The sequence below is a fragment of the Ursus maritimus genome, unplaced genomic scaffold, assembly GCF_017311325.1.
Source record: "Ursus maritimus isolate PB19 unplaced genomic scaffold, ASM1731132v1 scaffold_36, whole genome shotgun sequence".
Lineage (NCBI taxonomy): Eukaryota > Metazoa > Chordata > Mammalia > Carnivora > Ursidae > Ursus > Ursus maritimus.
The window spans coordinates 19,478,542-19,501,269 of NW_024426230.1; positions in this window are offsets into that span (position 1 = coordinate 19,478,542).

Sequence of the window (22,728 nt, forward strand, 5' to 3'; positions counted from 1 at the left end):
TATGGGTCTGCTTAGGTTTTCTACTCTTCCTGTTTCAGTTTTGGTAGTTTACAAATTTCTAGGAACACATCCATTTCTTCCAGGTTGCCTAATTTGTAGGCATATAGTTGCTCACAGTATGTTCTTATAATTATCTGTATTTCTTCATTGTGGGTTGTGAACTCTCCTCTTTCATTCATGATTTTATTTATTTGAGTCCTTTCTCTTTTCTTTTTGATAAGTCTGGCCAGGGGTTTATCAATCCTATTAATTCTTTCAAAGAACCAGCTCCTAGTTTTGTTGACCTGTTCTACTGTTCTTTTCATTTCTATTTCTATTTCTATTGATTTCTGCTCTAATCTTTATTATTTCTTGTCTCCTGCTTGGTTTACGCTCTATTTGCTGTTCTTTCTCTGGCTCCTTTAGGTGTAAGTTTAGCTTGTGTATTTGAAACTTTTCTAGTTTCTTGAGAAAGGCTTGTGTTGCAATATACTTCCCTCTCAGCACTGCCTTTGCTGCATCCCAAAGGTTTGAATAGTCATGTTTTCATTCTCATTTGTTTCCATGATTTTTTTAATTCCTCTTTAATTTCCTGGGTGACCCATTCATTCTTTAGTAGGATGTTCTTTAACCTCCAAGTAGTTGAGTTCCTTCCAAATTTCCTCTTGTGATTGAGTTCAAGTTTTAAAGCATTGTGGTCTGAAAATATGCAGGGAATAATTCCAGTCTTTTGGTACCAGTTGAGGCCTGATTTGTGACCCAGAATGTAATCTATTCTGGAAAATGTTCCACGTGCACTAGAGAAGAATGTGTATTCTGTTGCTTTAGGATGGAATGCTCTGTATATATCTGTGAAGTCCATCTGGTCCAGTGTGTCATTCAAAGCCCTGTTTCCTTGTTGATCTTCTGCTTAGATGATCTGTTCATTTCAGTGAGTGGGGTGTTAAAGTCCCCTACTATTATTGTATAATTATCAATGTGTTTGTTTAATTTTCTTGTTAATTGGTTTATATAATTGGCTGCTCCAAGTTAGGAACATAAATATTTATAATTGCTAGATCTTCTTGTTGGATAGACTCTTTAAGTATGATATAGTGTCTCTCTTCCTCCTTCCTACAGTCTTCGGTTTAAAATCTAATTTTTCTGATATAAGGTTTGCTACCCCAGCTTTCTTTCGAGGTCCATTAGCATGATAAATTGTTCTCCACCCCCTCACATTCTAGTCTGGAAGTGTCTTTGCATCTACAATGAGTCTCTTGTAGACAGCATATCAAAGGGTCTTGCTTTTTTATGCAATCTGATACCTTGTGTCTTTTGATTGGGGCATTTAGCCTATTTACATTCAGAGTAACTATTGAAAGATATGAATTTAGTGCCATTATATCATCTGTAAAATCACTGTTTCTGTGTATTGTTTCTGTTCCTCTTTGGTCTATGTTACCTTTGGGCTCTCTCTTTGCTTACAGATTCCCCTTTAATATTTTTTGCAGGGCTGGTTTAGTGATCACAAATTCTTTTAGTTTCTGTTTGTCCTGGAAGCTCTTTATCTCTCCCTCCATTCTGAATGACAGCCTTGCTGGATAAAGTATTCTTGGCTGCATGTTTTTCTCACTTAGCACCGTGAATATATCATGCCAGCCTTTCTGGTCTGCCAGGACTCTGTGGATAGGTCTGCTGCCAGTCTAAAATTCCTACCTCTTGTCTCACGCTGCTTTTAGGATTTTCTCTTTATCCCTGAGACTTGCAAGCTTCACTATTATACCTCAGGGTGTTGATCTATTTTTATTGATTTTGAGGGTGTTCTCTGTGCCTTCTGGACTTGAATGTCTATTTCCTTCCCCAGATTAGGGAAGTTCTCAACTATAATTTGCTCAAATATACCTTCTGCCCCTCTCTCTCTTTCCTCTCCCTCTGGGACCCCAATAATTCTAATTCTCTTTATAGTATTGCTCATCTCTCAAATCCTCCCCTCATGGTCCAGTAATTTTATCTCTCTTTTGCTCAGGTTCTTTATTCTCCATAATTTTATCTTCTATACCATTTATTCTCTCTTCTGCTCATTTATCCTAGCAGTAAGAGCCTCCATTCTTGATTGCATCTCAGCAATACCCTTTTTGATTCAACCTGATTAGTTCTTAGTTCTTTTATTTCTCCAGAAAGGGATTCTCTAGTATCTTCTATGCTTTTTTCAAGCTCAGCTACTGTCTTTATAATCATTCTGAATTCTAGCTCTGACATTTTACTAATATCCATGTTTATTAAGTCTCTAGCAGTGAGTACTACCTATTTTTCTTTTTTCTGGGAATTTTTCCTTCTGGTCATTTTGTCCAGAGAAGAATAGATGAACAAGAGAACAAAAAAGAAATAAAAAATGAAAATATCAACCATGACTCCAGCAAAATATACACTAAGCAAGTCAAAAGAGTTCAGAAAGAAAAAAAGAGAAAAAGGGGGGAGAAATAGAGAATATAACCGAATGAGTAGACAAAACAGGGTGATACATTTGGTCCTGGGTGTATCTTGGTCTATTTGTTAAAAGACACCTGATCCCAAAATTATAAAGAAAGAAAAATTCATATAAAAACAAAAATAAAATTGAATACAGTGAAAGGAAACCAAAGTGAAGAATATATCTATAAAATTTAAATGTAAACATGAAAATGTTAAAAAGACTTTTAAAAAAGAGCTAATAAAGTAAGAAGCTAGTTGAAGACAGAAAAAAGAAAAAAATTAAACTGAAAGACTAAAGAATCATGAAAAAAAACTAGAATTCTATATACTATTTTCCCCTAGCTGAGGAGTTTTTCAGTTCTGTATGATCCATAAACTTGGTATTAGCCTTATATTCCAGCTGGTCTTCTCAGGGAGAGGCCTGTTGCTCTGGTTCTCAAGTGTCTGCCTGGGAAGAGTTGCACCACCTCCTGCCAGAGGGCTGGGTTCAGTGTAAGTTGCTTCAGGTTGCTCTGTGTGGCTTTTGTTTCCTGAAGGCTTTCTGAGCTGATTTAGAGGATGAAAATAAAATAAAAGTGGTGGTGCCCCATCTCCAGCCCTGGAGCTAAACTATCGAGGTCTCTACTCCTCAGTGCATCCTCATGGAAAAGTAGTCAATCACTTTTGTGTGCCCGAACTCTGCAGACTCCTGTGGTGCACACCCACACCAATCCTCCCAGGGGAGGGCAGGGGGTCTCACCACTGCCGCTCTGCTTTCTGGGCCCCTACTGGGGGAGCGGTTGCCCCATTGTGCACACACCTCCACCACTCCTCCCAGGGGAAGGAGAAGGATCTCACTGCAGTTTGGCTGCTTGCGGGGCCCCTGTTTGGACAGCAGTCATGGGATGTGCCACGGTTCATGGTTTATGGCAACTCCTAGCTGAGAGGCCACTCCAGGGCTTGCTAATTGTAGCTGGCTTCTCCATTCCAATACTTGGGAACTCTACCGCACTTAGGCACCCCCATTCGTTCTGTGACCCTGGGGATCCTGAGACTATACTGTCCCATCTAGGGTTCTGCCCCACTTTGCCACCTGAGGACCTTTCACAGGCAGGGATGTCCCTTATAGGAGCAGACTTCTAAAAGTTCTGATTTGGCACTCTGCTGCTATATCACCTTCCAGTGGTCAGCTATGAGAGGCTCCCTCCCCCCAAGGTTTATCTTTTGATATATCCCCTCAGATTCACTTCTCTGCACCCCCTACCTTGCAAAAAGTGGTCGATTTTCTATTTGTAGAATTGCAGCAATTCTTTTCTTAGATCTCAGGTTGAATTCCCTGGTGTTCAGAATGATTAGATAGATATTTAGCTGAATTCAAGGGACCAGATAAAACGAGGGTCCCCTACTTTTCCACCATCTTCCCTCCTCCCTCAGTTCCTATGCTTTTTTTAAAAAAAATAATGATCAACATGAGTAACCTTAAACTATGAAATGCTTAAAAATTTTAATCAGCAGCATCCACATGCTAACAGAGCTGTTATTACCAGTAAGAAGAATCTCAAACCCACATCAAATCTTTCTCCTTTTTATTATAATCACAGCTTGATCATCCAGAGAAGTGTGACTTGCACATTATTATTCAGCACAACCTCATCAACTTTATCCTTTAGCAATGACCTTATGATAAGAAATTAAGTCCTTTGAAATAGCATTTGTAATTAATCCATTTCCATAAGATTAACATGTCAAATATCACAAGAATACATGTAACAGTCTACTGAAGCCTAAAAATCCCTCAGTCACATTTCACTTAAAACCATATAAAGTATTATCACAATGTATCAGCAGAATATAAACTGCTAGATGCCCCCTGTGTTTTACATTCATTCATTTATTCATTTTTCAACAAGTATTTATTAAAATGCCAATGTCCCAGGCACTACACTGTTAGTGTCTAAAGAAACAGAAACAGGGGCGACTGGGTGGCTCATTCATTAGGTGTCTGCCTTCGGCTCAGGGCGTGATCCCAGCGTTCTGGGATCGAGCCCCACATCAGGCTCCTCCACTGGGAGCCTGCTTCTTCCTCTCCCACTCCCCCTGCTTGTGTTCCCTCTCTCGCTGGCTGTCTCTCTCTCTGTCAAATAAATAAATAAAATCTTTAAAAAAATAAAATAAAATAAAATAAAATAAAATAAAATAAAATAAAGAAACAGAAACAAGGCCAAGTCCTGGTTCTGAGAGCACTCACAGACTAGGGGTAACACAGGCTTGTAAAAAAAAAAAAAAAAAAAAAAAAAGTAGTAAGTTATTCCGATGAGCTATAAGAGATATGAATAGAGTCAGAAGTCTTGGAAGCATAGAGTCAGAAACATGTCTACACATAAAAGAAGGACTCCAAGTAGAAGAAATAATGTGCTACATACAGAGGCATGAAAAATTATGGCATGGTCTGAGAATAACAAGAATTCAAATGAAACACATGACAAGTTATCCAACATTGCATCCTTCCTCCTTCAAAAGTGATAGCAAAGATAAGGCTGTACAAGAGAGTGGCAGGAAAAAAAAGTTAGAAAAGCAGATCTGGCATAGATTTTGTGTGGCTTTCTACACTGTGCTAAGGAGTTGGGAGAAGATTTAGGCTTTATCTAGGAGATAGGAAGCCACTGAAGTTTCTAGCAGGGAACCCATATGATAAGAGATATGCTTTAGAAAAATAAGTATTGTGGCTGGTATGCAGAACACAATGCAGATTATGTAAGAAGAAACTGCAGATAGAGAAACTGATTAGAAGATCATTGAATTAGCCCCAGCAAAGGCTTGAATAAAAACAGCAGCTGTTGGTAAGACAGTGGGGAGGAGATGTAGGGACAAATTAAAAATAAAGTTAAGGCATACTTTACTTCAAAGTAACAGTGAGTTAGTAAGTAAGTGGGCACAGATAATGAGGGAGAGAATGATACCAAGTTTTTTGGACTTAAATGGCCACATGAATTAACTACCTCTGAGATGAGCATGCCATAACCAATACTGGAAAAGAAGTGCATTTGAGGAGAGAAGGAATGTCGTGACATTAGTTGAGAAAATAACAGGGTATTCATGAGGAAATTGTAAGTTCAGGAGAAAGAGGTGAAGGTTCAGGAGAATGGAGAGAGTATAGGTTAGGAATGAAAATTGTGGAGCTCTTGGTAAATAAAGAGCACTTGCAATCATGTTGCTGAATAAAACTGTCCAAGAATATCATGTAAAATATAAATAAAATATTAAATAATCTTCTTTAGCTCTTTTTAAGACACAATCCCTGCAATGTGAAAGGTGCCAACAGTAGTCTATATTTAATATCTCACTTTTCTAAAGCAATGGAAAAATTAAATAGACATATAATATTGCCAACATTAGCCAGCTTACTGTTTAATTCATTTATTGCTGCAGCAGGGAGAAAGATAAGTGACCACAAAAGGAATATTAATAATGATCTAAATAAGTAATCAGAAGTCCCCAGGACACAGTTGAAAAAAAGATAATGTGGGAAAATATAGAAATATAATGTTAATAATAACCCAAATGTTTTAAGAAGGTATAGAGTTGTACAATAATGATAATAATGGATTACATTTATCTAATGTTGCTAGGCATAACATTAGGCATTCGGTTCAATGCTTTATATGCATTCATTTACTTAACCCTCATAACAAAACTATGAATTAGATTTACAATTCCCTTATTATACACTCAATAACTAAGGTTGATAGAGATTAATTATCTTGCCCAAAGTTACAAAAAACATAAATGAAATAACTGAGATTTGAATCTAGGACTTTCTAATTCCAAAATACTTTTTCTTAACCATTGCACTATACTTCCTAATGTTGTCCATATTAAATACTGCCTCACTGTTAGGTTCACATTTCCTCATTGAGGAAAAGCTATGTCTACTTTTACCACTTCCCTTCAACAATGTACTGGAAGTTCAAGCCAGGGCAATTAAGTAAATAAAAGAAATAAAAGCCACCTAGATTGTGCAGCCATTCTGGGAAACAGCATAGAGTTTCCTCAAAAAGTTAAAAACAGTACTACCCTACCACCTAGCAATTGCACTACTAGGTATTTACCCAAAGGATACAAAAATACTGATTCGAAGGGATACATACACCCTGATGTTTGTAGCAGCATTATCAACAATAGCCAAATTATGGAAAGAGCCCAAGTGTCCATCAATTGATGAATAGATAAAAATGATGTGGTATATATACATATGTGTGTGTGTGTGTGTATAAAATAGATATGTTATGTATATAATGGAATATTACTCAGCCATAAAAGAGAATGAAATCTTGCCATTTGCACTGACATGGATGGAGCTAGAGAGTATTATGCTAAGCAGAATAAGTTAATCAAAGAAAGACAAATACCATATGATTTTATTAATCTGTAGAATTTAAGAAACAAAACAGATGAATGAGGGGGGCATGGAAAGAGAGAGACAAACCAAGAAACAGACTCTTAACTGTAGAGAACAAACTGAGGGTTACCAGAGGGGAGATGGGTGAGTGATGGGTAAAATAGGTGATGGGTATTAAGGAGAGCACTTGTGACGAGTGCTGGGTATTGTATGTAAGTGATTAATCACTGAATTCTATACCTGAAACTAATACTACACTGTATGGTAACTAACTGGAATTTAAATAAAAACCTGAAAGGGGAAAAAGCCATCCAGATTGGAAAAAAGAAGTGTAACTTTCTTTCAAAAACAACATGATCTTGTATAGAGAAAATCTTAATGAATCCACTAAAAAAATACTAAAACTAATAAATTAATTCAGCAAGGTCACAGGATACAGGAGAAACAAAAATCAACTGTCTTTTTATGCACTGGCAATGAATAGTCTGAAAATGAAATTAAGAAAAAATGTTCATTCTTACTAGCATCAAAAGGAACAAAATGCTTAGTAGTAAATTTAAGCAATGAAGCGCAAGACCTATACGCTGAAAAGAGTTTGAAAGACAGCCCATATTCATGGCTTAGGAGAACCATATTGTTAAAATAGCAATACTCCCCAATTGACCTATAGATTCAATGCAATTCTTATCAAAAGTCCATACTGACTTATATGCAGAAATTGGCTAGCTAATCCAAAAACATGTGGAAATGCAAAGGGCCCAAAGTAAACAATCTTTAAAAAAAAAAGAACAAAGTTGGAGCGCTCATACTTTCCGATTTCAAAACTTACTACAAAGCTAGAGTAGCCAAGAAAGTGTGCCACTGGCATAAGGATGGACATATAGGTCAATGTGATAAAACTGAGAGCCCAGAAGTAAACTCTTACTTTTATCATCCACTGATTTTTAACTAAAGTGCCAAGAAAATTCAAAGCGACAAAGACAGTCTTTACAATACAGAGTGATGAAACAATTGGATATGCATATGTAAACAAATGAACGAATGAACCCCTATCTCAAAATGGATTGCAGACCTAAATGTCTTCACTAAAACCATAAAGCTTTTAGAAGGAAATATTGGCATAAAGCTTTGTGATCTTGGGTTAGGCAATAGTTTCTTAGATATGACAAGTGACAAAAGAAAAATAGATAAACCACACCAAAATTAAAAAGTTTATTACTTCAAAAGATAATTAAGAAAGTTTTAAAAGACAATTCACAGAATGAGATAAAATATTTTCAAGTTACAAATTCAATAAGAGTCTTATTACGAAAATAGAACTCTTATAGGTCAATAAGTAAAAGACAAATAACCCTGAAAAGGGCCAAGGATTCTAATAACATTTCTCCAAAGAAGATATACAAATGGCCAATAAGCACACGAAAAAATGTTCAATGTCATTAATCATTAGGAAAATGCAAATCAAACCCACGATAACATAACATTTCACACACACTAGGATGGCTATGATCAAAAAGACAGACTAGGGGCACCTGGGTGGCTCAGTCATTAAGCGTCTGCCTTCAGCTCAGGTCATGATCCCAGGGTCCTGGGATCGAGCCCCACATCAGGCTCCTTGCTCAGTGGAGAGTCTGCTTCTCTCTCTCTCCCCCTCCCCACTGCTTGTTCTCTCTCTCTCTTAAATAAATAAATAAAATCTTTGAAGGAAAAAAAAAAAAGACAGACTATAACAAGTGCCGATGAGGATGTGGAGAAGCTAGAACACTCATACACTGCTGGTGGGAATGTTAAATGGTGCAGCCACTTTAGAAAACAGTTTGATGGTTCCTCAAAATGTTTAACATAGAATTACCATATGACCCAGTTATTTCCTCTCTTGGTATTTACCAAGAAGAAATTAAAATGCACGTCCACACAAAGACCTGTACACAAATGTTCATAGCATTAGTCACAATAGCCAAAAAGTGGAAACAAATCAAATGTCCATTAACTGATGAATGGATTTTAAAAATGTGGTATATTCATACAATAGAATATCATTTGATCATAAAAGAGAGTGAAATACTGGACCAAAAGAGTTAAGATGGTGGAATAGTAGGGGGACCCTGGGCTTGCCTTGACCCTTGAACACAGCTAGATCAACATCAAATCATTTTGAACAACTAGGAAATTGATTTGAGGATTAAAAAGCAATCTGCACAGGTGGAAGGAGAGAACATGGCAGATGTGAGGTTTGGAGACATAAATTGGGGGAGAGAAAAGCTGTGGTGCCAGGGAGAAGAGGGAGCCCTTTTCACAGAGAGACCTCAGGGAGAGAAGGGGAAAGCAAGAGACAGAGCAGCATGTAGGGTTCATGCAAGATGCTGTGGTGTGGGGAGCCCCTGGGTCTCACCAGAAGAGAAGGAACATTCTACTTCCTAGAGTACATTTGGAAGAGGTTATATTGCCTCTCTAAGGGTGAAGGACCTGTCAGGCACTACTGAGCTGCCACTCAACAGCAGGGGACAGAAGCGTGCACAGAAGGCAGGTAGTCTGGTCACAGCTTTTTGCTGTACTTCACCATAGACTCCAGGCACCTCTGTGGCTATGCAACAGCTTTTCTGGAAAAGAACAGTGCTGGGCACAGCACAGCGAGGATCTCCTCCAGGGGAGGAAAGTGGGTCTGTGCCTTGCTAGGTCCTTTAAGATTCGGAGCTTTAAATCCCAACCCAGAGATAAAACACAGGACAACTGTGGACCAGGCATGCCAACAACCTAGGCACAGACAGATTGAGGGCAGGGATCTGATGAGGGACTAGGACACAGGAGGGAATTGTTCACTTTTCTGTGAGGGCCTCCTGAACAGTGGTGGCTGGGAGTTCCCCTCCCGGACATGAGAGGGTGGGGATAATGCCATCTTCCACCCCTGCCCCCACCCGCCAGCATAGTCAGACTTCAGAGAGAAAGACACACTTCCAGTGGAGGCTGGAGTTGCTTACACCAAACCCCACCCCCGTACCTGGCAGGCACATCTTTACTAACTGAGCCAGTGCAATGGGCCTTTCTCTCAGAAGACTGACACGGGCCCCCTTCATTTTCCAAGTCTACTGAGCATAGAAGGCTCCAAAGTGTCGCTTTAGTTCTAGTGGAAATAGGACTAGGCCTTCTTTTTATTTTTTCTTATTTTTTATTTTTTTTACTTTTTTAATTTTCTTTTTTCTTTGGAATCAGGCTTATAGCTTTTTGTTCATTTGTTGCGTTGTAGGTTTATTTCCTGTTTTCATTTTCATCTTTTGGATCAGGCTTCCCTATATTTTTTTCTTCTTTCTTTTTATTTGGAATCAGTAATATCATTTTTTGCTTATCTGTTTGTTTGCTTTTTTATTCCTTTTCACTTTTCTTGAATCAGGCTTTTTTTTTTTCTTTAATCAGGCTTATCTTAACAAACAAATCAAAGCACACCTAGTCAAAAGTCCAAACACTCACCACTGCAAGCAAAGAGGAACTCTGAAGAGGACTGGCCTGTAGGAAGGACCAGTCAAAACACAACAGCAGAGTGCATACCACATACACCAGAAACACCTCCTTGAGCACCAGACCCTGGACAGTGTATGACTCCTTCTTAATATAGTATTATTCTCAGGAGCAGGAAACATAACAAGCTTTTACAAGATGCAAAAGACAGAAACCTAGACATAATGATAAGATTGAGGAATTCTCCACAAAAGAAAGATCAGGAAGAAATCACAGCCAGGGATTTATTCAAAACAGATATAAACAATATATCTGAACAAGAATTTAGAACAACAGTCATAAGAATACTAGCTGGGCTTGAAAGAAGCATAGAAGACACCAGAGAAACCCTGGCTGCAGACACTAAAGACCTAAAAGCCAGTCAGGCTGAAATAAAAAGTGCTATAACTGAGATGTGAAACCAACTGGATGTAATCACAATGGGGATGGAAGAAGCAGAGGAACACATAGGTGATATAGAAGATAAAATAATGGAAAATAATGAAGCTGAAAAGAAGAGGGAAAGAAAACAATTAGATTATGAACATAGACTTTGAGAATGCAGTGATTCCACAAAACACAGTAATATCTGTATCACAGGAGTCCCAGAAGAAAAGCAGGAAAAGGGGGCAGAAGGTTTATTTGAACAAATTATAGCTGAGCACATCTCTAATCTGGGAAGGAAAGAGGCATTCATATCCAAATGGCACAGAGAATTCCCTTCAAAATCAACAAAAACAGGTCAACACCAAGACATATCATAGTGAAACTTGGAAAATACAAAGAGAAAGAGAATTCTGAAAGCAGTTAGGGACAAAAAATCCTTAACCTACAAGGTTAGACACATAAAGTTAGCAGGATATGCAGAAATGTGGCAGGCCAGAAGAGAGTGGCATGATATATTCAACATGCTAAATGAGAAAAATATGCAGCCAAGAATACTATATCCAGCGAAGCTGCCATAGAATAGAAGGAGAGATACAGAGTTTCCAAGACAAGCAAAAACAAAAGGAGTTTGTTAACACTAAACCAGCACTGCAAGAAATAGTAAAGGGGACAGTTTGCGTGAGAAAGAGAGACAAAAAGCAATGAAGACTAGAAAGCAACAGCAACAATCTACAGGAAGAGCAACTTTACAGGTAATACAATGGCACTAAATTCAGATCTATCAATAATCACTCTGAATGTAAGTGGACTAAATGCTCTAATCAAAAGACATAGCTTATTAGAACGGATAAAAAAATGGTTATTAGAATGGATTAAAAAAACAGTCCTGCAAGAAATAATAAGGGGGGCTCTTTGAGGGGGGAAAAAAAGACCAAAAGCAACAAAGACTAGAAAAGAACTGAGAACATCAACAGAAACACCACCTCTATAGGTAACACAATGACACTAAATTTGTATCTTTCAATAATCACTCTGAATGTAAATGGACTAAATGCTCCAACCAAAGACATAGGGTATCAGAATGGATGAAAAACACAAGACCCACTGATATGCAGCTTACAAGAGACTAATTTTAGACTCAAAGACACCTCCAGATTGAAATTGAGGGGGTGGAGAACCATCTATCATGCTAATGGATATCAAAAGAAAGCTGGAGTGACCATACTCATACCGGACAAACTAGATTTTAAATCAAAGACTGTAATAAGAGATGAAGAAGGGCACTATATCACAATAAGGGGGTCTATCCAATAAGAATATCTAAAAATTGTGGATATTTATGCCCCCAACTTGGGAGCAGCCAAATATATAAATCAATTATTAAGAAACTTAAAGAAACATATTGATAATAACACAATAATAGTAGGGGACTTTAACACCCCATTTACAGCAACAGACTGATCATCTAAGCAAAAGATCAACAAGGAAACAATGACCTTGAATGACACACTGGACCACATGGACTGAACAGATATATTCAGAACATTTCATCCTATATCAGAACACACATTCTTTTCAAGTGTACGTGGAACATTCTCCAGAACAGATCACATACTGAGTCACAAATCAGGCCTCAACCAGTACAAAAAGATTGGGATCATACCATACACATTTTCAGACCACAACACTATGAAACTTGAAGTCACCCACAAGAAAAAAATTTGAAAAGACCACAAATACATGAAGGTTAAAGAACACCCTACTAAAGAATGAATGGGATAACGAGGAAATTAAAGAAGAAATAAAAAATACATGGAAGCAAACGAAAATGAAAACATGACAGCTGAAAACCTTTGGGGCACAGCAAAGGTGATCATAAGAGGGGAATATATAGTATTATAGGCCTTCCTCAAGAAACAGAAGTCTCAAATACACAACCTAACTTTACACCTAAAGGAGCTAGAAAAGGAACAGCAAGTGAAGCCTAAAGCCAGCAGAAGGGAAATAATAAAGATTAGAGCAGAAATAAATGATATAGAAACAAACAAACTAGGGGCACCTCGGTGGCAGAGCAGTTAAGCGTCTGCCTTCGGCTCAGGCGTGATCCCGGCGTTATGGGATCGAGCCCCACATCAGGCTCCTCTGCTGTGAGCCTGCTTCTTCCTCTCCCACTCCCCCTGCTTGTGTTCCCTCTCTCGCTGGCTATCTCTATCTCTGTCAAATAAATAAATAAAATCTTTAAAAAAACAAACAAACAAACAAACTAAAAAACAGTAGAACAGATCAACAAAACTAAGAGCTGGTTCTTTGAAAGAATTAACAAAATTGATAAACTCCTTGCCAGACTTATCAAAACAAAGAGAAAGGACCCAAACTAATAAAATCATGAATGAAAGAGGAGAGATCACAACCAACACCACAGAAATACAAACAACTAGAAGAGAATATTATGAGCAATTATATGCCAACAAATTAGGCAATCTGGAAGAAATGGATGCATTCCTAGAAACACAAAAACTACCAAAACTTAAAAAGGAAGAGATAGAAAACCTGAACAGACACACAACCAGCAAAGAAATAGAATCAGTAATCAAATATCTCCCAAATACATTTCTCAATTTCATAAAAGCCATCTATGAAAAGCCTACAGCAAATATTATTCTCAATGGGGAAGAGCTGGAAGCCTTTCCCTTAAGATCAGGAACACGACAAGGATGCCCACTCTCGCCACTATTATTCAACATAGTACTAGAAGTCCTTGCAACAGCAATCAGACAACAAAAACGGATCAAAGGTATCCAAATCGGCAGAGAAGAAGTCAAAATGTCTCTCTTCGCAGATGACATGATACTCTATATGGAAAACCCAAATGACTCCACTCCCAAACTACTAGAAGTTATAGAGCAATTCAGTAATGTGGCGGGATACAAAATCAATGCTCAGAAATCAGTTGCATTTCTATACACGAATAATGAGACTGAAGAAAGAGGAATTAGGTAATCGATTTCATTTACAATAGCACCAAAAATCATACGATATCTTGGATTTAACTTAACCAGAGAGGTAAAGCATCTATACTCAAGAAACTACAGAACACTGATGAAAGTCATTGAAGAAGACATAAAAACATGGAAAAATATTCCATGCTCATGAATAGGAAAAATAAAGAGTTAAAATGTCTATGCTACCCAGAGCAATCTACACTTTCAATGCTATCCCGATCAAAATACCAAGGACATTTTTCAAAGAACTGGAACAAATAGTCCTTAAATTTGTATGGAAACAGAAAAAGGCCCCTAGTGGCTCCAAGGAACTGTTGAAAAGGAAAAAAAAAGTCAGGGGGCATCACAATGCCGGATTTCGAACTGTACTACAAAGCTGTGATCCACAAAGACAGCATGGTACTGGCAAAAAACAGACACATAGACCAATGGAACAGAATAGAGAACCCAGAAATGGACCCTCGGCCTTTGGGCAACAATATTTGATAAAGCAGGAAAACATCCGTGGGGAAAAGACAGTCTCTTCAATAAATGGTGCTCGCGGGAAAATTGGACAGCTACATGCAAAAGAATGAAACTTACCACCTCTCACCATACACAAAAATAAACTCCAATGGATGAAAGACTCGATGTGAGACAGGAATCCATCAAATTTAGAGGAGAAATAGGCAGCAACCTCTATGACATCGCCAAAGCAACATTTTCATGACCATCTCAAAGGCAAGAGAAACAAAAAGATAAAATGAACTATGGGACTTCATCAAGATAAAAAGCTTCTGCACAGCCAAGGAAACAGTCAACAAAACACTAAGAGCCAGAATGAAGGAGAAATATATTTGTAAAGACACTACAGATAAAGGACTGGTATCCAAGATCTACAAAGAACTTCTCAAACTCAATACACGAGAAACAAACAAATCAAAAAATGGGACAAGATATGAACAACAGACATTTTCAATGAAGAATACAAATGGCTAACAGACACATGAAAAAAATGTTCAAAATCATTAGCCATCAGGAAATTCAAATCAAAACCACACTGAGATACCACCTACGCCAGTTAGAATGGCAAAAATAGACAAGGCAAGAAACAACAATTGTTGGAGAGGATGTGGAGAAAGGGATCCCTCCTACATTGTTGGTGGGAATGCAAGTGGTACAGCCACTCTGGAAAACAGTGTGGAGGTCCCAAAAGTTAAAAATTGAGCTACCTCGATCAGCCATATTGCACTAGTGGTGTTTACCCCAAAGATACAGACGTAGTGAAGAGAAGGGCCATATGCACCCCAATGTTCATAGCAGCAATGTCTCACAATAGCTAAATCGTGGAAGGAGCGAGATGCCTCTTCAACAGATGACTGGATTAAGAAGGTGTGGTCCATATATACAATGGAATATTACTCAGCTATCAGAAAGAACGATCAACATTTGCTGCAACATGGGCAAATTGAGGAGAGATAATGCTAAGTGAAATAAGTCAAGAGAAAGAACAACTATCATATGATTTCTCTCATCTATGGAACATAAGAACTAGGAAGATCGGTAGGGAAGAAAGGGATAAAGAAAGGGGGGTAACTAGGGGAATGAAACATGAGACCATGGACTAGTATGAGAAACAAACTGAGGGCCTCAGAGGGGGGGGGTGGGATGGGATAGACTGGTGATGGGTAGGGAGGCACGTATTGCATGGTGCACTGGGTGTTATACGCAACTAACTAATCATCGAGCTTTACATCGGAAACCGGGATGTACTGTATGGTGATTAACATAATATAATAAAAAATCATTAATTAAATTTAATAAATAAATAAATAAATAAATAAATAAATCCTAACTCTGGGGAAAAAAACAAAAGAAAGAAAAAAAAATCTCCCAAAAAACCAGAGTCCAGGGCCAGATGGCCTCCCAGTGGAATTCAATGAAACATTTAAAGAATTAATACCTATTCTTCTGAAACTGTTTCAAAAAATAGAAATGGAAGGAAAACTTCCAAACTCATTCTATGAAGCCAGCATTACCTTGATCCCAAAACCACATAAAGACCCCACTAAAAAGGAAACTTACAGACCAATGTCCCTGATGAACATGGATACAAAAATTCTCAACAAGAAACTAGCTAATTGGATCTAACAGTACATTAAAAGGATTATTCACCATGATCAAGCAGGATTTATTCCCCGCTGCAGGGGTGATTCAATATCTGCAAATCAATCAACATGATACACCACATTAACAAAAGAAAGGATAAGAACCATATGATCCTGTGAAAAGATGCAGAAAAAGCATTGACAAAATACAACATGCTTTCTTGATTAAAACCCTCAAGAAAGTAGGGATAGAAGAAACATATTTCAATATCATAAAGGCCATATGCAAAAGACCCACAGCTAATATCATCCTCAATGAGGAAAAGCTCTCAGTTTTTTTCCCCCTCTAAGGTCAGGAACATGACAGGGATGTCCACTCTCACTATAAATATTTAACATAGGACTAGAAGTCCTCGCCTCAGCAATCAGACAATAAAAGGCATCTGAATCAGCAAGGAAGAAGTCAAACTTCCACTTTTCACAAACATGATACTCTACGTAGAAAACCTGAAAGACTCCACCAAAAAATTACTAGAACTCGTACAGGAATTCAGCAATGTGGCAGGATATAGGATCAGTGCACAGAAATCAGTTGTATTTTTATATACTAACAATGAGACAGAAGAAAGAGAAATTAAGGAATCAATCCCATTTGTAATTGCACCAAAAACCATGATACCCAGGAATAAACCTAACCAAATAGGTAAAGGATCTGTATGCTTAAAACTACAGGACACTTATGAAATAAATTGAAGACACAAAGAAATGGAAAAACATTCCATGCTCATGGATTGGAAGAACAAACATTGTTAAAATATCTATACTGCCCAAAGCAATCTACACATTCAGTGCAATCCTGATCAAAATGACACCAGCCTTTTTCACAGAACTAGAACAACTAATCCTAAAATTTGTATGGAACAAGAAAAGACCCTGAATACCCAAAGTAATGTTGAAAAAGAAAAGCAAAGCAGGAGGCATTACAATCCCAGACTTCAAGCTGTATTACAAAGATGTAATCATCAAGACAGTATGTACTGGCATAAAAACAGACACATAAATCAATGGAACAGAAGAGATAACCCAGATATGGACCCACAACTATATGGTCAACTAATCTTGGTCAACGAATCTTCAACAAAGGAAAGACTATCCAATGGAAAAAAGTCTCTTCAAGAAATGGTGCTGGGAAAACAGGACAGCAACATGTAGAAGAATGAAACTGCACCACTTTCTTTTTTAGATTTTTTTTTTAAGATTTTATTTATTTATTTGACAGAGAGAGAGACAGCCAGCGAGAGGGGGAGCACAAGCAAGGGGAGTGGGAGAGGAAGAAGCAGGCTCCTAGCGGAGGAGCCTGACGTGGGGCTCAATCCCAGAACGCCAGGATCACGCCCTGAGCCGAAGGCAGGCGCTTAACCGCTATGCCACCCAGGCGCCCCGAAACTGCACCACTTTCTTACCGCATACACAAAAATAAATTCAAGATGGATGAAAGACCTAAATATAAGACAGGAAACCATCAAAATCTTAGAGGGGAACACAGGCAGCAACCTCTCTGACCTTGGCTGCAGCAACTGCTTACTAGACTTGTTTCTGAGGAAAGGGAAACAGAAGCAAAAATGAACTATTGGGGCTACATCAAAATAAAAAACTTCTGCACAGTAAAGGAAACAATCAACAAAACTAAAAGGTAACTGATAGAATGGGAGAAGATATTTGCAAATGACATATCGGAAAAAGAGCTAGTATCCAGAATCTATGAAGAACTCACCAAAATCAACACCCCAAAACTAAATAATCCAGTTAAGAATGGGCAGAAGACATGAACAGACACTTCTTCAAAGAAGACATATAGATTGCTAACAGACACATGAAAAAATGCTCAATATCACTCATCATCAGGGAAACACAAATCAAAACCACAATGCAGATACCACCTCATATCTGTCAGAATGGCTAAAATTAACAACTCAGGACTCAGGAAACAACAGATGTCAGCAAGGATGCAGAGAAGGGGGAACATTTTGCACTGTTGGTGGGAACGCAAACTGGTGCAGCTACTCTGGGAAACAATATAGAGGTTCTTCAAATAGTTAAAAATAGAACTACCCTACCACCCAGCAATTGCCCTATTGGGTATTTATCCAGAAGATACAAAAATGATGATTCAAAGGGACACATACACCTCAATATTTACAGCAGTATTATCACAATTGCCAAATTATGGAAAGAGCCCAAATGTCCATCAACAATGAATGGATAAAGAAGAAGTAGACTATATATATATACACACACACTGCATTTATACACATACACACACACACAAACACACATTGTGTATACACACACACGCACACACACACACAGACACACAGACACACACACACACACACACACACACACACACGCACAGGAATATTACTCAGCCAGCAAAAATGAAATCTTGCCATTTGCAACAATGTAAATGGAACTAGAATGTATTATGCTAAGCAAAGTAAGTCAGTCAGAGAATGACAAAAACCATATGATTTTACTCATATGTGGAATTTAAGAAACCAAACAGATAAACATAGGGAAGGGAAGGAAAAATAAGATAAAAACAGAAAGGGAGGCAAACCATAAGTTAATTTTATCTGTAGAGAACAAACGGAGGGTTGCTGGAGGAGAGGTGGGTGGGGAATGGGCTAAATGGGTGATGGGCATTAAGGGGGGCACTTGTGATGAGCAAGGAGTTTATACGTAAGTGGTGAATCACTGAATTCTACTCCTGAAACCAATACCACACTACATATTAACTTGAATTTAAGTTTTAAAAAAAGAATGAAATACTGATTCACACAAGTGAATATTAAAAATATAATTCTTACTGAAAGCAACAAAACACAGAAGGCCACATATATGACTCCATTTATATTAAATATCCAGAATAGGCAAATCATACTATAGAGACAGAGAGTAGATTAGTGGATGCCAGGGGCTGGGAGAGAGGAGAATGGGAACTGACTGCTAATAGATAAAAAGTTTTTTTTTTTTTAATTGTGGTAAAATACGCATTAATTATCTATCTTCAAGAGCACAGTTCAGTAGCATTAAGTACACTCACAATGGTGCAACCATCACCACCACCCATCTCCAGAACTCTTTCCATCTTGCAAAATTGAAACTTTGCTACCCATTAAAAACTAACTCATCTTTTCCCCTTCCCCCCAGTGCCTGGAAACCACCATTCTACTTTCTGTTTTTATGAATTCAACTATTCCAGGTACCTCATATAAGTGGAATTATCCAGTATGTCTTTTTGTAACTGGCTTATTTCACTTTGCATAATGTCCTCAAGGTTCATCCATGTTGCAGCAGGTGTCAGAATTTATTGCCTTTTTAAGGCTGAAAACAATTCCATTGTATGTATATACCATATTTTGTTCATATATTCATGTATTCATGGACACTTGGGTTGCTCCCACCTTTGGCTATTGTGAATAATGCTGCTGTGAACATGAATGCATAAATACCTCTTCAAGACCCTGATTTCAATTCTTTTGGGTATATACCCAGAAGTAGAATTGCTGGATCATATCAGATGCGTTTTATTTAAGATGATGAAAATGTTCTGGAGTTATATAGTGGTTATGGCTGCAAATTCTGTGAATATACAAAAACCACTGAACTATATAGTTTTTTAAAAAAAGAGAGAGATTATGTTTATCTTTTGTAAGAAAGATATACAGATGCTCATGCATTTGCTATTTAATTATAATTCAAGGGAGACAGTTTATCCACTAAATTCAACAAACAAAAAAATGCTTTGGTTTTATAAATAGTAGGCTAACGAGAAAAGAAGGAAATGGGGAAGGGACAGAGAGAGAAGGAACAAGAAAAAAATTTTAAGAGGGAAAAAGAAAAATAAAAAGGGACATGGGTCCACGTGTAAATTTGGGTTAAAGTGTAAACATCCCAAATCCTCTCTGTCCTGCCAAATTCTTATCTCCCCACTACACCACCCCTACCATAACTAACTCAGCCCTCTTTCTCATCTCAGATTCGCTTTTCACATAAGCATGTGAATCCAAGATAAAGTACTCATGTTATGATCTCTGATTCACTTAACTTATAGACATCAAAGGAAATTATCATCTATTAAGTAGAACAGTTCACTAGAAAGAAACCTGATTTAGGAGTCAGAAAACTTGGGTTCAATTCATCTATTTTCCAATCACATATGCTGTCAAGTGGAAGTTCTGAGAATAGTGCCTGTGGTTGAAAAACTCTGAATTTCTCATCATATTAGTAGTAATTGATTTAAAGATCTAATAAAAGGCATTGAGAATTCAAAATAGCATCTATGGTTCACGTTGAGATGTGCCAACTATGAAATGCTATGAAATCAATACAACCTTGAAAGTGAAACTGCAGTTGGCTAAAAAAAATGAAGAGATTTCCATGACAGCTGTGCTAGGTGATAAAGATGCAGAGGTCACACATTTAGTGACCTGTTGAACACGAAATAAAGACATGAACCACTCCTCCTTAACAGACAATGGACTTTAACTTTTTAACTCATTTCCTAAGAAATATATTATGGACTCTTAATCTGTGCTATTATTTCCACTGAACTAACATAGGACTCTCCCAGTTCCATTGTTTACATTCTAAGCATAGTCTTAAAGATCATGTGAAGGATGTGTCAACTAAAAAAAAAAAAAAAAAAAAAAAAAAATTAACATTTCCCTAGTTGTGTTTCACTAATTTAAGATCTTGATGCTATTGTTGTTGATTCTATAGAATCTATGTTTTTTTATATATACAGCAAAAAAGGTGAGGGGGTTAAAGAACAAGAGAAGATGAAAATGAGTAACTGAAGAGAAACTCCAGATCTTACTTGCTCTCCTAAATTTTTGTTTTTATCATCCTTATTATTCACTACTCACATTTCCAGAATGCCAGTTATGCAAGAGGCTTGCTGGACTTTGGGATTCAAAGGAAAGAATTATTAGAACCTCTGATTACATTAAGTTCTCATTCTAGCGTGGCAAAAACTAGCAGGAACTGAGTTGCGGTCGCCCTCTAGATGGACCCTGAGCTCTCTAGTTGACATATTTTCACTTGACTCATTTTCTTCATTTATGTTCCCTGCTTGACCACTGTTGGATTTGTCTATCAAACTGAGACTTGAGAAACTCCACCCCACTGCTTCCAATGTGGCCAAGAGAATGAATGAGACCAGAACCAAGACAAACCCATTGGGTTTAAAGGCTTGGAGGACCTTGGTGAGTGAGTGTGTGTGTGTATGTAAAATTTTTTTGAGAATTGGGCCCAGCGGCTAGATAGGAGTGGGTTTAGGAGTTTGGGAAATGTATGGGATTGAGTAATATCTGCCTCCTCCCTCTCCAATTCATGTCCACCTGGAATTTGTGAATATGACCTTGTTTGGAAATAGTCTTTGTAGATGCAGTGAAGTTAAGATGAGATCATACTAGATTAGGTAAACCCGAATCCATGGCACTTGTCCTTATGCAGAGGAAAATTTGGACACAGAGAGACATTAGAGAGGAAAACACCATGTGAAGTCAGAAATGGAGATTAAAACAGCACACCTACAAGCCAAAAAATACCAAGGATTCCTGGCAACCACCAGGTTCTAGGAAGAAAAGGAAGGATTCTTCCCTAGAGCATTCAGAGGGAGCACAGCTACGCTGACATCTTGATTTTGGACACCAAGCTTTTAGAACCACAGGAACGTGGATTTCTGTTGTTTTAAACTACCAAGTGTGTGGTACTGTGTTACAGCAGCCCTAGGGAGCTAATATATGGAGTGAGGAAACAGAAACTGTGAGTATAGAGTTCTTTAAAGAAGTTTGGCTACATGTGGAAGAAAAAGATACGGTGCGACCTGGAAAGGAGGAATTGAAAATTGAGACGTAACATTTGGACATTGTGTGCCTTTTTCCAGAACTTCTTGGCTGTTGTAGTACAGATACGGAGAAATGGAGAGTAGGGTCTACTTAAGCTTGGAATTTTGTCAAGCAGTTATGACGGGAGAGACAACAGATGAAAGAATTTACAGATTCATGGGACTACTACTAAAGTGAAGAACTCTGGATTCAAAGCTGGCTGAGGAAAGAAAAAAATAGGTGGCAGTGGTAGGTGGGGTTTGATGGATTAAGAGAAAGTAAAGGAGTCAAAGAACTAGAAATTCCCATTATTCCAGTGTAATGAACTGAACCCTGTCCTTGCAAAATCTGTATGTTGAAGCTCTAACCACCAATTTGACTGTATTTGGAGATAGGGTCTTTTAGGAGATAATTAAGGTTAAGTGAGATCCTATGGGTGGGGCCCCTACCCAATAGAACTGGTGTCCTTACAAGAAGAGTAGAGACACCAGAGCTCCTAATCCCACTCCTATCTAGTTGCTGGGCCCAACTCTCAAAATACTATGTTATGATGTTATGTTATGTTATGTTATGTTATGTTATGTTATGTTATACTAATTATTCTATTTATTATATTAGATCAGTATCACCAATGACCTCCAAGCCTCTAAACCCAATATGTTTGTCTCAGTTCTGGTCTGAGACTAGTATACTGCATACACTGTGATCTTTCCAAAAGACAGAATTGCTCATGCACCCATACTTCCCTTCTCCCTCTAGTCACTTCAGTAAGCTTTCGATGTTTCCAAAATCCATAACATAGACTACAAAGCCCATGCATGCAAGCCCCTACACTCTCACCCCCGTATCTCCTCATAGTCCCCCTCTCTCAAGGCATTTTCCAGTCACGCTCGCAATGACCTTCTTTCAGGTCTTTAAATGAACTTATTAGCTTCCATCATGGGACCTCTGCACATGCTGACAGTTCCTCCTTCCATCTACAAGCTCCTCTCCTTACTCTTTTCCCTAGTTAACCCTACCTATTTTTTAATTTTAGCTCAAGCACCATTTATTCAGTA